We start from the raw sequence: 15,296 nt of genomic DNA, 5'->3' as shown, positions 1-15,296 counted from the left end.
TATTGGACAACATCACCCCACTCAATCACGGGGCGAGGATCCGCCGACATGTCAGCAGCTTCCTGAATGGGCGCGAGGCGACGGTCAACATCGATGGGGCACCGCCGCGGGCGGTCCGAATGGGTGGTGCGTGCACGCCGCTGGGCTCCGTACTCTCCCCCTTGATTGAACGAATGTGTGGTTTTTATTGGCGCAAGGGCCAGGTATGGCCAAAGAGGGACCCGCAAGTGTTAGTGATTTATTAATAATATTTGGGGTTTTACGTGCCAAAACCACTTTCTGATTATGAGGCACGCCGTAGTGGAGGACTCCGGAAATTTTGACCACCTGGGGTTCTTTAACGTGCACCTAAATCTAAGCACACGGGTGTTTTCGCATTTCGCCCTCATCGAAATGCGGCCGCCGAGGCCAAGTGTTAGTGATTTCGCAGTGGAGTTATGGGTCCTATGAAGTTTATATCACGTGGCTGTGAAGGGGCCTAAAATATAGTTACTCTGAAGTGCTTAAAATGTACGTGTACTAAGATTATGGCGATGACAAATGACGTGTACTATGAGCATTAGGTGCATTACAAAATAATGATACGATATAAAAAATGTTTATGTTTCTAAATTTCACTAGAGCACCATGGCCTCGTTAGAGCCCTTGAGACACAAGGGCCTGGAGACATGTGCTATATAAAACAACTGTCACAGCGGCATCCTCTGGAAAGAGGATGGGTTACGAATTTACTGGGCTTATAACATGTAGGACAACCTCATTTAAAAAAAATGAGGACTACTTTGGTGTTGAAAAATGCTTCTTTACCAAGAAACATAGCTGGGTGAAGAGGTACGCAATAACGATATGCAAGAGGAAAATGTTTCTTTATTTCAGATTCGGCTTTGCGACACACCAAGAGGACGTGGAGGACGGTCAGCCTCTCGCCACACTGATCACATGTTGGCGGTTCATTCCCAGTAAGCAGAAAATTGTCAGTACCAAATGTGTGCCCTATTCTAAGGCGGCAGAATGTTCGCCGTGATTTTGTTGGGGAAGGCCCAGAACCTAACTGTGGCTTTATAATGTGCAGTTTATTATTTATGTATGCGTTCCACATGCGTTGCCAGTGTTGTCGCAGTTTCTTGCGCAAGAAAGGCTTCAGATCTGTGACAGGGACAGCAGCTGTAGGAATAGTGTTTAGTGATGTGAGTGATGTCACCATTTTATCAGCCAGTACATCACCCTCGATTCCTATATGGGCAGGTACCCTGCATATTACTACATGTATATGGGATAGATCAGTACTGCATAAGAGGAGTAAAGTTCATTGAAACAGGATTTTTATGCTTTCGTCATGAAATTATTGCTTTTACGAGATTTAGCGAGTCTGTATACAATTGCTCTGTCGAGTTTTAATTTCTGTATATATTTCAGTGCAGACAGCACTGCATAGGCTTCTGCAGTGAACGTACTTGTTAGCGGGTTCAATAAGTCAGATTTAGAAAGAGAGCGACCAACAGCAGCATAAGATACACCAGCATGCGATTTTGACGCGTCTGTGTAGAATTCGGAGCAGCTGTACCTCGATTGAAGTTCACGGAAATGCATAGCGATTTCGAGGTCAGGTGCGTGCTTTGTGACCTCTACAAAGGATACGTCACAGTCTTTCACCTGCCGCCCCCAGGGCGGTAATAGCTTAACTGGAGGCATTAAGCGACGTTCGAGAACTGGGATATCCATTTCCGTGCTAAGTTCTCTTGCACGTAGTGATAAAGGAAGACTCATAGAGGGTTTATTATGAGAAATTGTTTCACACGTCATGTCGTTAACAGTTTTGAAGCACGGATGTTCTTTATTGGAGCGCACATTGAGAGAATAGGTAAAGCTGATGTACGTTCTCTGAAAATGTAGTTACCACTCGTCTGACTCTGCATATAGACTTTCGACCGGGCTCGTTCTACATGCGCCAGTGGCCAGGCGGATACCCAGATGATGAACGGGGTCTAACATCTTTAACGCGCTCGGTGCAGCAGAGTGATATATTGCGGCACCATAATCTAATCGGGATCTAACTAGGCCCCTGTAAATATTCAGTAAACACTTCCTGTCGCTACCCCATGCTGTGTGGGATAGGATTTAAGTAAATGAACAGTGTTTAGAGATTTTGCCTTAAGACATTTCATGTGTGAGATGGAAGTAAGCCGAGAGTCAAGGATAAACGCTAGGAATTTGTGTTCATTGTTCACAAGTATTTGTTGTCCATGCAGTTTTACACAAGGATCTGGGAGAAGACCTCTATTTCTTGAACACAAGAACATTTGTGGGAGTTGATTTTGTTGTGTCTTCAAGTACGCAGCAGCCTACTTGCAAGAACACATGTTTATTGCCACTTAGGCAATAAACATGTGTTCATGTTAGGCAACGGAAAAGAACCACAAGGTACTTACGAGCCCGTCTTATATAGCCACACAGTGCCACAAATCAGTGACATCACATACACACACACACAAGCACGTGCGCTCTATCTAAGATACACAATTCAAGACTTCAGTGACGTCAGAGTGGCACTGCCGGTTCTATCCAAGAGGTGATGACACAACACTCCTTTCCCCCCTGAAGTGTTCTTAGTAGCGGTCAGGCGGTCGTCTTTGCCTGGTGCTGCGTCGAAGCTCTTGTTGGGAAGATGGCGATGCGCCACCGCTGGACTCCCCGCCTGCAGACGATGGGTCCGGAGGGGTGGCTTGTTTGTCGGTAGCTACTGCCTTCTCACCTGCTTGATCGGTGTCAGGTGTCTGTTGCGCACCTTCGTCGGTTACAGGGTGTGCACCTAGAGACCTGCGAGAGACAATGTCTTTGCTACATGCTGGCGGTTCGGTGTTTGGAAACGGCGCCTGAACCGTCTCTCGCGCTCCGCCATCGTTTACAGGGTGTGCAGCTTGAGACGTGCGAGACACAATGTCTTGGCTACATGCTGGCGTGTTTGGAGATGTTGCATGGACCGATTGCGGGAAGCAGTCCTGAAATGTTCGCACTCGCAGATTATCAACATGAACGTACCTCTCTTCGTTCCCTATCCCGACCACATAAGTGCTTTAACTCAGACGTTTATTTACCTTGCCGCTCGACCACTCCCCTTACGCGGGTCGTAGACCCTGTACAAGGACGCCTTCTCCTTCCTCGAAGTCCCTCCACGCACCTCATCGCTGATTTGCCGACTGATTTGTTCGCTTAAGTTTTTCTTTCATCCTTTGCTCGATGTCTGGATGGAGAAGGCTCAACCTTGTCCTAGGTTTCCACGATAAGAATAGCTGGGCTGGTGTGTCTTCAGTGACCCCTGTTAGCGTGTTCCTATAGTTCGTCCACGTTCCTTTGTTCGTCCATGACCTGCTTAAGAAGATTTCTTTTAATGTCTGTACAAAATGTTCCGCGCTTCCATTCGATGCTGGGTGATAACGAGGCGATTTAGTGTGCCGAATGCCATTCCGTCTCATGAACGTCTCGAAAAGTGCTGACGTAAACTGCGGGCCATTGTCTGTGACCACTTCTTCCGGTAACCCGTACGCGGCAAATACTGTGCACAGCTTCTCTATTGTCTTTTCACTACTAGTTGACTTCATGACAAACACTTCAACCCTCTTTGAATAGGCGTCAACTGTCACTAGAAACCAATGTTGGTCACGATGAGCAAAATCTGAGTGCACACGCTCCCACCGGCGCCTAGATACTCCCCATGACGTTACAGGAACTTTGGGTGCCACATTTTGGGTCAACTGGCATGTACGAAGACGCGTCGCAAACCAACTCTAGCTCCTTGGAAGGGTCATAGTAGGTGAGTACGGATGCACTGAGCAGCCAGCCCTTGGATTCGTTGAAGGCTTTTTCTGCGGACGCCGCCCAGTTCCACTTAACATTCTCAGCTAGCAAGTCATAATAGTTTAAGCTGTGCTGACATGTTCGGCACGAATTTCCTATAGAAATTTAACAAGCCTAAGTAGGCGCGAGGCTCGTTCTTGTTTTTTGGTGTTGGTGCTTCCTTGATAGCGCGAACCTTGCCTTCTGAAGGACGGATTCCTCTGTCATCTACCACGTGACCCAAATAGGTCACCGCCTTCGCAAAAAACTTGCATTTCTCCTTCCGCAATTTCACACCCCGTTCCTTGAACCGTGTCAGTACAGCTTCGGCCTTGTTATAGCATTCTTCCATTGTTTCTCCTGCTATTAACACATCATCAAGATAACATGAAACTTTGTGTAAACCCTTTAACATGTCATCCATCACTGCTTGGAAAATAGACGGAGCACTTGTTATTACGTACGGCATACGAGTGTATCGAAAAAGGCCTAAGTGGGTGTTCACAGTGACCAAAGGTTGCGAATCAGGGTGCAGTTGCAACAGTTGGTACGCTGTAGAAAGGTCAAGAACAGTAAACATTTGCCTCCGTGCAGCGTGACAAAAACATCTTCTAATGTTGGCAAAGGGTAATAATCGGTTCTCAGACAACGGTTTACAGTGACTTTGTTGTCTCCGCATATGCGAACTTTGTTGTTAGCCTTGTGTACGACTACTAGGGGCGCAGCCCAATCGCTTTGCTCTACAGGCACCAGTACTCCCGATACCACCAGTGAATGCAATTCCTGTGCTACGGCGTTCCTGAGTGCAAATGGCACAGGTCGATGCTTACAGAAAACAGGTGTACAGGTAAACAGCTCTTTTAGCACTAAGTTCACCGATGCGCCACCTATCAGTCCTAGTGCCGGCTCAAACACTTCCGAAATTTTTTCGATGACAGCGGCTGATTTATCAAGACCGATATTACACGCGCTCCTCCAACCCAACTTCAAAGCCTCTAGCAAATGACGTCCCAACAACAAAGTGTCACACATTTGTGGTGTTTGGACTACAATTAAAGGCAAGGTCGCTGGTTGGCCATTGTGCTCTACGCGCACCGTCAACTTGCCTGCAATTGCCAGCGGGACACCTCCGTACATTCTTAGCCGTAAACTACAAATTTCTAGAGGTAAATCAGACCAATATTGCCGGTACAACTTTTCTGGTACGATAGACACAGATGCTCCTGTGTCAACTTGCACTCTGACATTCCTACCTGCCACCCTAATTTTCACAATGTAGCTACCGTCATTAGTGTTACATGAAAAAATATGCCTCAGCAAAATATCGTCCTCACCACTTATATTGTCCGAGTCACAGGAGCCTTCTAATCCAGTGCTCTCTTCAAGGGCGCGTAACGAACGTGGCGTCGTTCTGCAGACCCTTGCCAGGTGTCCCACCTTTTTGCAGGCCGGGCATCGATAGTTCCGAAAGGGGCAGGTTGCGGCGGTATGCGTTGATCCGCAACGGAAACAGTCAGTTGATTCGGCTTGCCGCACCGTGTGCTTGCTCGCTGCCCGTCTTGTCCATGCAGTGGCCTCGGGTTTCCTTTGTTGGGGTTGCTGGACCAAGTTCACCTCGCTGTATGAATCTTCCTTGTTTCGGTGCGAGCGAGTTCCCCGCTTTTGGCAAGGTCATAAGCAGCTTTGAACGTCAGGGCACTCTTCTTGAGGGGCTCAGCTTCTGTTATTTCGTTTCTCAGCCCGGCCACGAACCGATCCCGCAAAGTGTGATCCAGGAATTGCCCGAACTCACAGGATGCAGGCAACCTTTTCAGTTCTAATGCAAACGTAGCAACTAGTTCGTTTTCTTGCTGCGACCTACGGTTGAACCGGAACCTTTCCGCTAACACTAAGGGCTTCGGTGAATAGTGCCCTTTGAGAGGCCTGACCAGTTCGTCGCATGTTTTGTCTTCGGGCTTCACTGGGGCCAACGAATTCTTCAACGTGCGGTAGGTCTGTTTTCCAATGGCCGTCACAAAAGCGGATACTTTCAAGTCGTCGCTGGCCTGGGTGGCACGGATGTAGTGTTCAAAGCGTTCCACATAAGATTTGAAGTATTCGTCTCCCTCCTCCGTGAACGGCTTGAAGCGGCCGAAGGAAGCCATGCTGTGGTAGTCTGCCTAGACGCCTGCTGTTCCCAAACTGCTGGAGCCGCAAGCAGCGCTTCAGCCATGGCCTGGTTATCATCCGCTATGCGTATCTCATCCTCGTCGCCACTGTTGTGTCTTCAAGTACGCAGCAGCCTACTTTCAAGAAGACATGTTCATTGCCACTCGCAATACAACGAAAAAGAACCACAAGGTACTTACGTGGCCGTCTTATATAGCTATACAGTGCTACTAATCAGTGACATCACAGACACACACAAACAAGCACGTGCGCTCTATCTAAGATACACAATTCAAGACTTCAGTGACGTAAGAGTGCCACTGCCGGTTCTATCTAAGAGGTGATGACACAACAGATTTTAAATCCATTTTGGTCTACGCATTTGGATATCTTGCTTAGGCCCTGCTGTATCTGTCTTTCACACACTGTAAGGTTGCAGGATTTGAAACCTATTTATATATCGTCTACGTAGACAGAATGAAAAATGGCTGGTGGCAGTGAAGAACGAAGTGTGTTCACCTTGACGATAAAGAGTGCGCAACTGAGCACTCCTCCCTACGGTACACCAGTTTCTTGTATAAAAGGTCGCGATAATACATTGGCGATTTTCACGCGGAAGATACGATTTGACAAAGAGCTTTCAATTGTGTTCAGCATATTTCCACTGATGCCCATTCCCGACAAGTCTCGCAAGATCCCGTAATGGCACGCTGTGTCATGCGCCTTCTCCATGTCGAGGAATATGATAGGAAAAACTGTTTATGAACGAATGCATCACGGATATTTCCTTCAATGCGCACAAGATGATCGGTTGTCGATCGTCCTTCTCTGAAGCCACACTGATTGGGATCGAGCATATTGGTGAGTTCAAGGAAATGCATGAGTCTGCGGCTAACAGTTTTTTTGAAAAGCTTAGAGACAACTTGTAAGAGCTATCGGACGGCAACTTGCTGCCAAGGAAGCGTCTTTACCCTGTTTAAGAACAGGGACCACAATCGCTTCTTTCCATGTGGGTGGGATGTATCCCGCAGCCTAAATACTGTTGAACAGTGTGAGCAGTAAACTTGTGTGTCAGTATGCAAGTTTCTGATTATCTCATACATTACTCTGTCAGGTCCCGGTGCAGTGCTTTTGCATGGGTTCAATGCAGCTCTCAACTCGGCAATACTAAAAGGCCGGTTATACAGTTCATTCTGTCTGGATTTACTTATGATTGGCTTACGTTCTTCTATTTCTTTCCGTTTAAAAAAGTTTTGGGAATAGTGGGTTGAGCTCGACACGCACTCAAAGTGCTCCCCAAGTGAGTCTGTCTGGTCTTTCATTGTATGGCCTTGTGTATTTACCAAAGGGAGTGAATATGTTTTTCGCCCTCTTATCCTATTAACTTTGTTTCTGACTTTGGCCTCATCTGTATACGAGTTGATGCCCGGTAAAAACTTCTGCCAACACTCTCTTCTGGCCTGTCGGCGAGTTCGCCTGCCTTGGGACTTTACTCTTTTTAAGGTAATAAGATTCTCTGCAATGGAAGAGGCGCGTAGCAACCCCCACACTTTGTTCTGTTTTTTACGAGCGATCCCATAATCGTCGTTCCACCACGGGACACGCCGTTTGCATGCCAAGCCATTTACTTCTGATATGCATTTAGATGCGGCATCTATTATGAAGGTTGCAAAATACTCAACAGCAGCATCAATTCCTAATGAGGACATGTCATCCGATCAGATACTAGCGAGAATTCCGAATTTCTCCCAGTCGGCTGCATCAATCATCCACTTAGGAGCCTGTGGTAGATATTCATTTTCTTTAGGTGTTCTTAGCAGCATGGGAAAGTGGTCACTTCCGTAAGAATTGTTGGTAACTTCCCATTCGATTCAGGCAGTACAGACGGGGAAACAATGCTAAGATCAATTCAAGAAGAGGTTCTGTTTGCAAGCGAATAATATTGTGGTTTCCTTTTTATTCAGTAGGCATGCACCGGACGAAAAAAGAAAATGTTCAACGAGACGACCTCGCGCATCGGTACGAGAGTCTTCCCCCAAGCTGCTGTGTGCATTGTAATTGCAAAGAACAGCATAGGGTTCTGGCAATTGATCTCTAAAGGACTGGAATTCATGTTTGTTTAATTGGTAATGCGGGGATATGTAAAACGACCAAATGGTGATGAGTTTGTTCAGGAGAACAGCTCCAACCGCCACTGCTAATATCTCGCTAAGGTATCGTCGTCCCTTGTGATGAGGTTGCTCGCCACAATACCTGTGACTCGCTGAACGTCGGCGTGAATCTCGCCGATGTCATCTGGCTATGGCGAAGTAGGTTGCGGAATGGAAAATAGGTTCGTGGGCAATGCCCCTATAAGCGTGGAATAAGTGTGCGGCTCCCACAATGTAGGAGCTACGAATAGCTGGGCAGGCGCTTTTTTGCATACCTTATCGGCGAGATCGGCGAGCACGAACAGGTTCAGTTCCGATGCTGATGCCAAGACCCACTGAAGCATAGGTGGTAGGCTCTGGACAAAGTTTCTTTAGTATACCGCCGTCGAAACATCCGACCCGAGTGCTGAGAAGTGCTTGCATCTATCTGAGGAGTGGTGATGAACGGCGATCAACAAGATCCATTGATCATAGCAACCGTTTGTGCCGCTTCGACTGAGAAATTGCTGTGCGGTCAAGGATGACCATCATCGGCGTGTCGTACGGTGTCTGGCTTGGTGGCTCTACTATTGTGTCGAACATTTCAGCGGTAAAGTATCACGCAGAGTTGGTAGCCGTACCTTGCGTATTGCGAAGTTATGTTAGATACTTGGAAACTCGCCTCTATTTCAAAAACCACATGCGTCCGGATTTTCAGACCAGAACGGAAGCAGCCGCAATGAGTTGTAATTCATCGTCGGAGGTGGGGACTTGGTTTAGTCCGTGCTTGGTAGCGGTCCGGTGGAAATTTCGTCAACGTTGTGTTTGGTGATCCGGAGTCACCCCTGTGGCGGATCACGAAACGCAGTTGCCACATTGAAATGCAAGTACCAACTACTTTATTTATACAGTGATCAAGTGCTCGCTCCGTTCGAGCCTTTGCCAGCTTCATCGTCGTCAGTGCGTCCGCACATCGGCGCTGAGACAGTTATAGTACTGTTAATATCTTCTAACTTATGCTTTGCCACCAAGTTCAATATCATGGTACTCGTGCACTCAGAGCAGCACAAGTAGCTTTGTGGGCAGTGGTATACACATTGTTCAAATTACCTAGACTGGTTAACGTTTTATCGGAACCGATATACTTTATAAGGTTTCCAAATAACAAAGTGGTCCACCTGAATATTTCGTGCATAAATACATAAAGCACCCCTAAAAGTTACTCCAAGATAAAAAAGTGCATAACCAACAACTGACTACTTGCGCATACAGATAGAACTTCTACAATTTCTAAATTCCCTCGAATAGACAGCACATCCTCCTGACATCTAACAGTGTCTTACACGTACGCCATACTGATCTCGGAAAAGAGCCAGCATTTGGTTTGTCTTCTCTTCCGTTTCTGCTGTTGTCTCTTTCACCGCAACAAAATCTAGATAAATCTAAAGCAAAATACAAGTCAACGCACATTGGCATGGTTCCATCCCTAGACTTCTAACATTCAGCATGGCGGAACGAAGGGTTGTCCTAATTTGAATTACTATTGCTTGAAATCGGTAAAATTCACCAAAATCGTGTCCCACAGTGTAGTATAGCGTCAGTCTTCGTAGCTACACATCCCTTTACGTGCACGTTGGTTACCCTCCAAGTGTTCTGCAGAGTCACTTCTCTTCATCGATGCACTACTCACTGCTGTCACTGAAACTGATTCCGCATCATCACCCACACGCCCTACCTAACACAGTAGTGCGATTAGGTGTCCGTCTTGGGTGTCTGGCACTTATCTGCATATATATTTGGCTGCGTTTTGGGTGTCGCTCGCTTTATTCTTCTTATACGTTATGGTTGCTTTGGGTGGTAGCTATGGACCGCTGCTTGCGTCTGGCGTTACTATCGCGGCAACGTTTTTTTTTTCGCTATGGCGCATAGCGGTTTCGTTAGCGACTTCGTCTTCCCGGACTTCCGTGGCATCCATCCACTGTATCTCGGAACAGGCAAATCAATCAAATTCCCACTAACATCGCATGGCATAAACGCGGAGTCGTAATTAGAGCCTTGCTGAGTTGTGCACGGTGGAGCTCTTGTTTCTGCGTCCACCTTGTCGGTAGAGTGAGAGAGTGTCAACTTTATTATTAGAAGTGGTAAGGGATAAGGGATGCTAAGATACGTAGGCTGCCAGGTTGTGCTTCACGATGGAGTCTTCAGCTCGTGCCAAGACCCGTGTTTGGATGTCTCGGTCGGTGCTGGAGAGAAGGGCCTCCCATTTTTCGTCGGTGAGGGGTGGCGAGACGAGGTCGGCGGGCGGGGGGGTCTTCCGGGCAGCCCCAGAGGATGTGGTTTAAGGAGGCAACGTCACCGCACAGGCAGCAGCGTGGATCAATAACACCAGGGTGGATGTGCGAATACACTAGGGGGCACGGAAAGGTGCGGGTCTGAAGGCGGCGCCAGGCGATCTGGGACCGCCTGAGAAGACTGCCATGTGGGGGTGGGTAGGCGTACCGCTCGAGGCAGCGATAACGTTGGGTAATGTCGTGGTAGGTGACCAGGGGCTCCGGCACCGGGGCGTCCGACGCGGAGGGGCCCACCGCTCGGTCGACCAATCCTCGAGCACGTTGGTGAGCCGACTCGTTGCCGGGGTGACCCGAGGGGGAGGGGACCCAGACCAGTTCAATGTGACACGGATCGTCCTCCAGTAGGAGTGGGCGAAGGAGCCGTAAGGCGGTAGGCGAGACGAAACCTCGGGCGAAATTGAAGATGGCGTGCTTGGAGTCGGAGGGTATGACGCTGGTGTCGGTCAAGGTGGCGGCTAAAGCTGTGGCCGCCTCCTCAGCCTCGAGGACGTAGGGCGTTCAAACGGTGGCAGCCATGATTGTCTGCCACGAAGGTGCCGAGGGTGCCGAGGATGGCGATACGGAGACGACTGCGAAAGCGTCCCCGGGCGAGGCGTATCGGTCCGCATCCACGTAGGCGATGGCCGGGTGGTCGGCGTACTTGACGTGAAGCATGGCCGCACGGGCTTGGCGACGGGCGTCGTGGTGTGCCGCGAGCATATCCTTGTGTAGTGGCTTGATGGAAAAGGCTGCCCGAAGAGCATGTGGTAGTGAGACCAGGTCTGGCGGGTTAGAAGTGGTGTCATGACTCATGGAAGAGAGGATGTAGCGACCGGTCGGCGAAAGATGAACGCATTGCACCTGAGCGGTGCGGTGAGCTTCGATCAGTTCGTCTAGCGTGCTGTGGACTCCCAGGCGGGGGAGACGCGCCGTGGACGCGTTGGGGGCAAGGCGGAGAGCAGTCTTGTATGCACGGCGGATGAGGACGTCGACCTTGTCGCGATCCGATTTGAGAAGACGAGTATAAGGAAGGCCGTACGTGATACTGGAAACGACGAAAGCGTCGACTAGGCGGAGGAGATCGTGTTCGCACATGCCCATGCGCCGCGCTCAGACACGAGCGAGCATGCGCGTGGTTTGCTGAACCGAAAGCGAGAGCTGGTCGATGGTGTGAGCATTATGGCGGTTTGACTGTACTTTCAGCTCGAGCACCCGGAGATGCGAGACGACGGGAACGAGAGTAGAATTGGCATGAATCATGATGGCGGGGGGAGGCGTCTTGTGACGACGCCGGTCGGGGGCCGCATGAGGAGGAGGACCAATTTGGCCGCGAGCAAGCGAGACCGGCCGCGTGCACGTGACTTGTAACGACGTCAGTTGCGCGTTGCAACGTCTGCTCAATGTGCCCGTCGGATACGGCTCGGGTGCTCGCGGATACGGTCGAGCTTGTCGGGTAGTGAGCGAAGAGGGAGATTGAAAAGGAAAGGTGACAAGACGGCGCCCTGAGAGGTACCATGAGATCCAAGCGCATACGTGGTAGACGAGAGATCTCCCACGATGATTTCGGCCGTGCGGGCCGTGAGGAAGGAGCGAATCTAGTGGTAGGTGCGAGTGCCGGTGTTGGTGATGGCGAGTTCGGTAAGAATAGCCAAATGGGAGACGTTGTCGAACGCCTTGTGAAGGTCGAGGCTAAGGAGAGCTTTAGTGTCCGAGAAGGTGGGCGGATCAAGAAGGTCGTGGTGGAGTTCCAAGAGGACGTCTTGTGGGATGAGGCGGGGGCGCAAACCAATCATGGTGTGGGGAAGGAGGTGGTGAGCGTCTGTGTACGTTTGCAAGCGAGCTCGGACGACGTGCTCCATGAGCTTGCCGACGCACGAGGTGAGTGAGATGGGCCGGAGGTTCTCAATTGTGAGTTTCTTGGCCGGCTTCGGGATGAAAGCCAAACGAGCGTGTTTCCACGACTGGGGGAGGTTGCCGGAGCACCATCACTCATTCAGGAACGACGTGAGGGCAACGACAGAAGGGGCATCAAGATTTCGGAGACGTTTGTTGGGAATGCGATCTGGACCGGGAGCGGAGGGGGTGCGGAGCTTGTGCAGCGCCGCGTGGACTTCAGCTTCCGTGATATCGGCATCTAGTTCGGGGTTGGGGGCCCCGGAGTAGGACGCGAGAAGGGGAGAAGAGGTGCCAGGGGATGGCAGCTGGAGGTATTTGATGGCCAGGTCTGCCATCCGCGACGATGGCCCAGGCAACACGTTGTAATTGTTGCCGAGCGACTGATTTGGCGGAAGCAGGGTCGAGGTGGTGGCGGAGGAGATGCCAGGATTGCTTGCGGCCGAACTTACCGGAGATCCCTGAGCAAAGCTGCTCCCACTGTTGGCGGGCGAGCACAGTTGTGTGATGCTCGATCTCGCGATCGAGGTATGCGATGCGGCGGCGCAGGCGATGGTTGCGACGTTGCTTATGCCAACGGTTGGTGAGGCCCGTGCGAGCGGCTAACAGGTGGGCGAGGTGGGAGTCAAGTGCCGGATGGCCCTCCGTGGTGGGGATTGAGGCGGTGATCCCGTCGAGGTCCGCCAGTAGCTGGTCGGTCCACATCGAAAGGCCCTCGATGCCGGGGGCGGAAGAGTGCAGCCGGCGGGCTCGGAACACATCTCGATCCGTATAGCGGGTCGTGTGTGGGCGCGGCTTGCACGGGGTAGTACAGGCTTGGATGGCGAGGACGTAGTGGCCGCTGCCCAGGGACTGATGTGTATTCGACCAGCGCGTCCTGCGCGTAATGACAAAAGCTGAGATCCCGAGTGGTGTCGCGGCACACGCTGTGGCCGCTGCGCGTGGGTTGCGTGGGGTCAGTGAGCAGGTAGAGGTGGAGGTCGTGTGCGAGCTGCCACAGCCTCGTTCCGGGGCCTTCGGCCTTGGCATATCCCCAGTCCGGATGCCTGACGTTGCAGTCACCGAGAACGAGGAGGAGGGATTTGGCTGTTCTCGCTGCAGCGGCACGGAGCAGAGCAACGAGCGACAAGTCCTTGGTGACGCGTGGGGGCTGTATTGTCTGTACACAACATCGATGGCGGCGTCTCTGTCTCGCCTTCTTTCTACGCTGAGGCCATCTCGGCGTCCATCTCGTTAATGGACAGTTCAGATAACCCTTCGCTTCCCTCAGGACTGGCTGCGCCAGCGTATGTGCGTATGCACTGCCGCTCATTATTCCCAAACCGGTGACGAGTTTAGCATCGTGGAACATGGCTTTCGCGTCTGATGTGGTACTTGCCATGCACATCAGCCAAAGCGGCGCTCCAACCGTGACGGCCACCAGCGCTACCTTACCAGCAATTTTCTCGAGATGCGGCAAGTCATCCAGCTGTAGTTCTCGAAGAAACAGTGCCAACGTGGGTTACCTCAGAGTGGATACTTTGTCAGCCACACCAAGGGTACCCCAGCATTCCTTACCAATCGCTGTGACCTATCCGTTAGTAATAAAGGCCAGTCGGACAACTTCGTCAGGAATGTTGTGTAGAAGTCAGCGTAGCTTCATCCTACACCTTGGTTCCCAGGATTTATCAAGATGCATCGTGGCTCTTCTACTTTCAACTCACCGAATTTGACCAGATTTTTGGCTTTAAGATTAGCAGATGTGATAACCGAGGCATCACTCATGCAGTGCAGTCCAAAAGCAAAACCTCAAGGAGCACAGATAGGTGACTAAGGATGTCTATAAAGCCTTCGAAATTGTATGACCTCGCACGGAAATTACCTACGTAAGAAAACAATACCCTTTGCAATAAGTCTGATGGGAAGCGTAGGCAAAACAACCTAATGCTCATCACTTGCCACAGCTCCATAGTCCCGCAGCAAGGCATAGACGCTACAGTTGCTCGAGCGGAGCACTTCATCACACAACCGCGCGCCTCGACGTATCAAATATTTATTCCAATAACAAGTCGCCATGTGTTCATTATGATGATGATTTGCATACTATGGCACATATCCACAGCGTTAGATTGGTTCAGAGAGGAGCGCTAGATATCGTGCGACCAACTAGAACATATGCAATTATTGCCTTATGTTGAGGATGATAATAAGTTCTCTGCCATACCCTGTACCCACAATTGACGATCGGCTATCAGGCTTGTCCAAGTGCTGTTTAGGATGATGGATCATTGAAAAGAAAGGTGTGCAATCACTGAATTCTACTGGTGCTAAGATATAGGGCCGAAACTCGGAGGTTGACAAAGAAGCTCCAGAAAAAGTTGACCGCGTAAATAGCGATGGAACGAAAAATGCTAGGCGTATCGCTAGGAGACAGGAAGAGAGCGATGTGCATCAGAGAGAAAACCAGAACACCCTGTATTATAGTTGACATAAAGAGCAAAAAACGGAGCAGGGCAGGCATTAATATGTGTAGGATGAATATCCGCTGGATCATTAGAGTTACAAAATGGGTCCTAAGAGAAGGAAGGCGCAGTCGCGGACGGCCAACACTAGGTAGGGTGATGAAATTAGGAAATCCGCAGGCACAAGCTCGAATCAGTTGGCGCAAGACAGGGGTTTTTAGATATCGCAGGGAGAACCCTTCATCCTGCAGTGGGCATGTTATATGCTGGTGATGGTGATAATTTCCATACAATGGAAATATTCTGTATGCCGTGGCAGTGGGTACGGTTCAGCGGCTGTATCTGCTCCTCGGTTTACTCGAAAAAGGCGAGGTTTTTTCGAACCCGCCAACGCAATCTTGCATTGAGGCTCCTTTTGAGTTTGTTAGCAGTCACTCCATCGCACGTTTGGAGCCTTTTATGCGCTCCTTTTGCTTTTCTGAACCATCTCGTACCGTGAGCTGCAGGCCAGCCGATTGCCA

The 15,296-nt window shown here is 50.1% G+C and overlaps 1 protein-coding gene and 1 pseudogene across 2 annotated transcripts in view; both read right to left on the bottom strand.

The window, feature by feature from the left end:
* The window catches only part of LOC139050824 (uncharacterized), a 128,882-nt gene that overhangs the window by 69,409 nt on the left and 44,177 nt on the right, over positions 1-15,296 (bottom strand). The window lies entirely within an intron of this gene.
* LOC139046717 (uncharacterized) lies at positions 848-6,321 on the bottom strand (annotated as a pseudogene).

This window comes from Dermacentor albipictus, chromosome 10 (genome assembly GCF_038994185.2).
Source record: "Dermacentor albipictus isolate Rhodes 1998 colony chromosome 10, USDA_Dalb.pri_finalv2, whole genome shotgun sequence".
Taxonomy (NCBI): domain Eukaryota; kingdom Metazoa; phylum Arthropoda; class Arachnida; order Ixodida; family Ixodidae; genus Dermacentor; species Dermacentor albipictus.
This window is presented reverse-complemented; position numbering and strand designations above follow the sequence as displayed.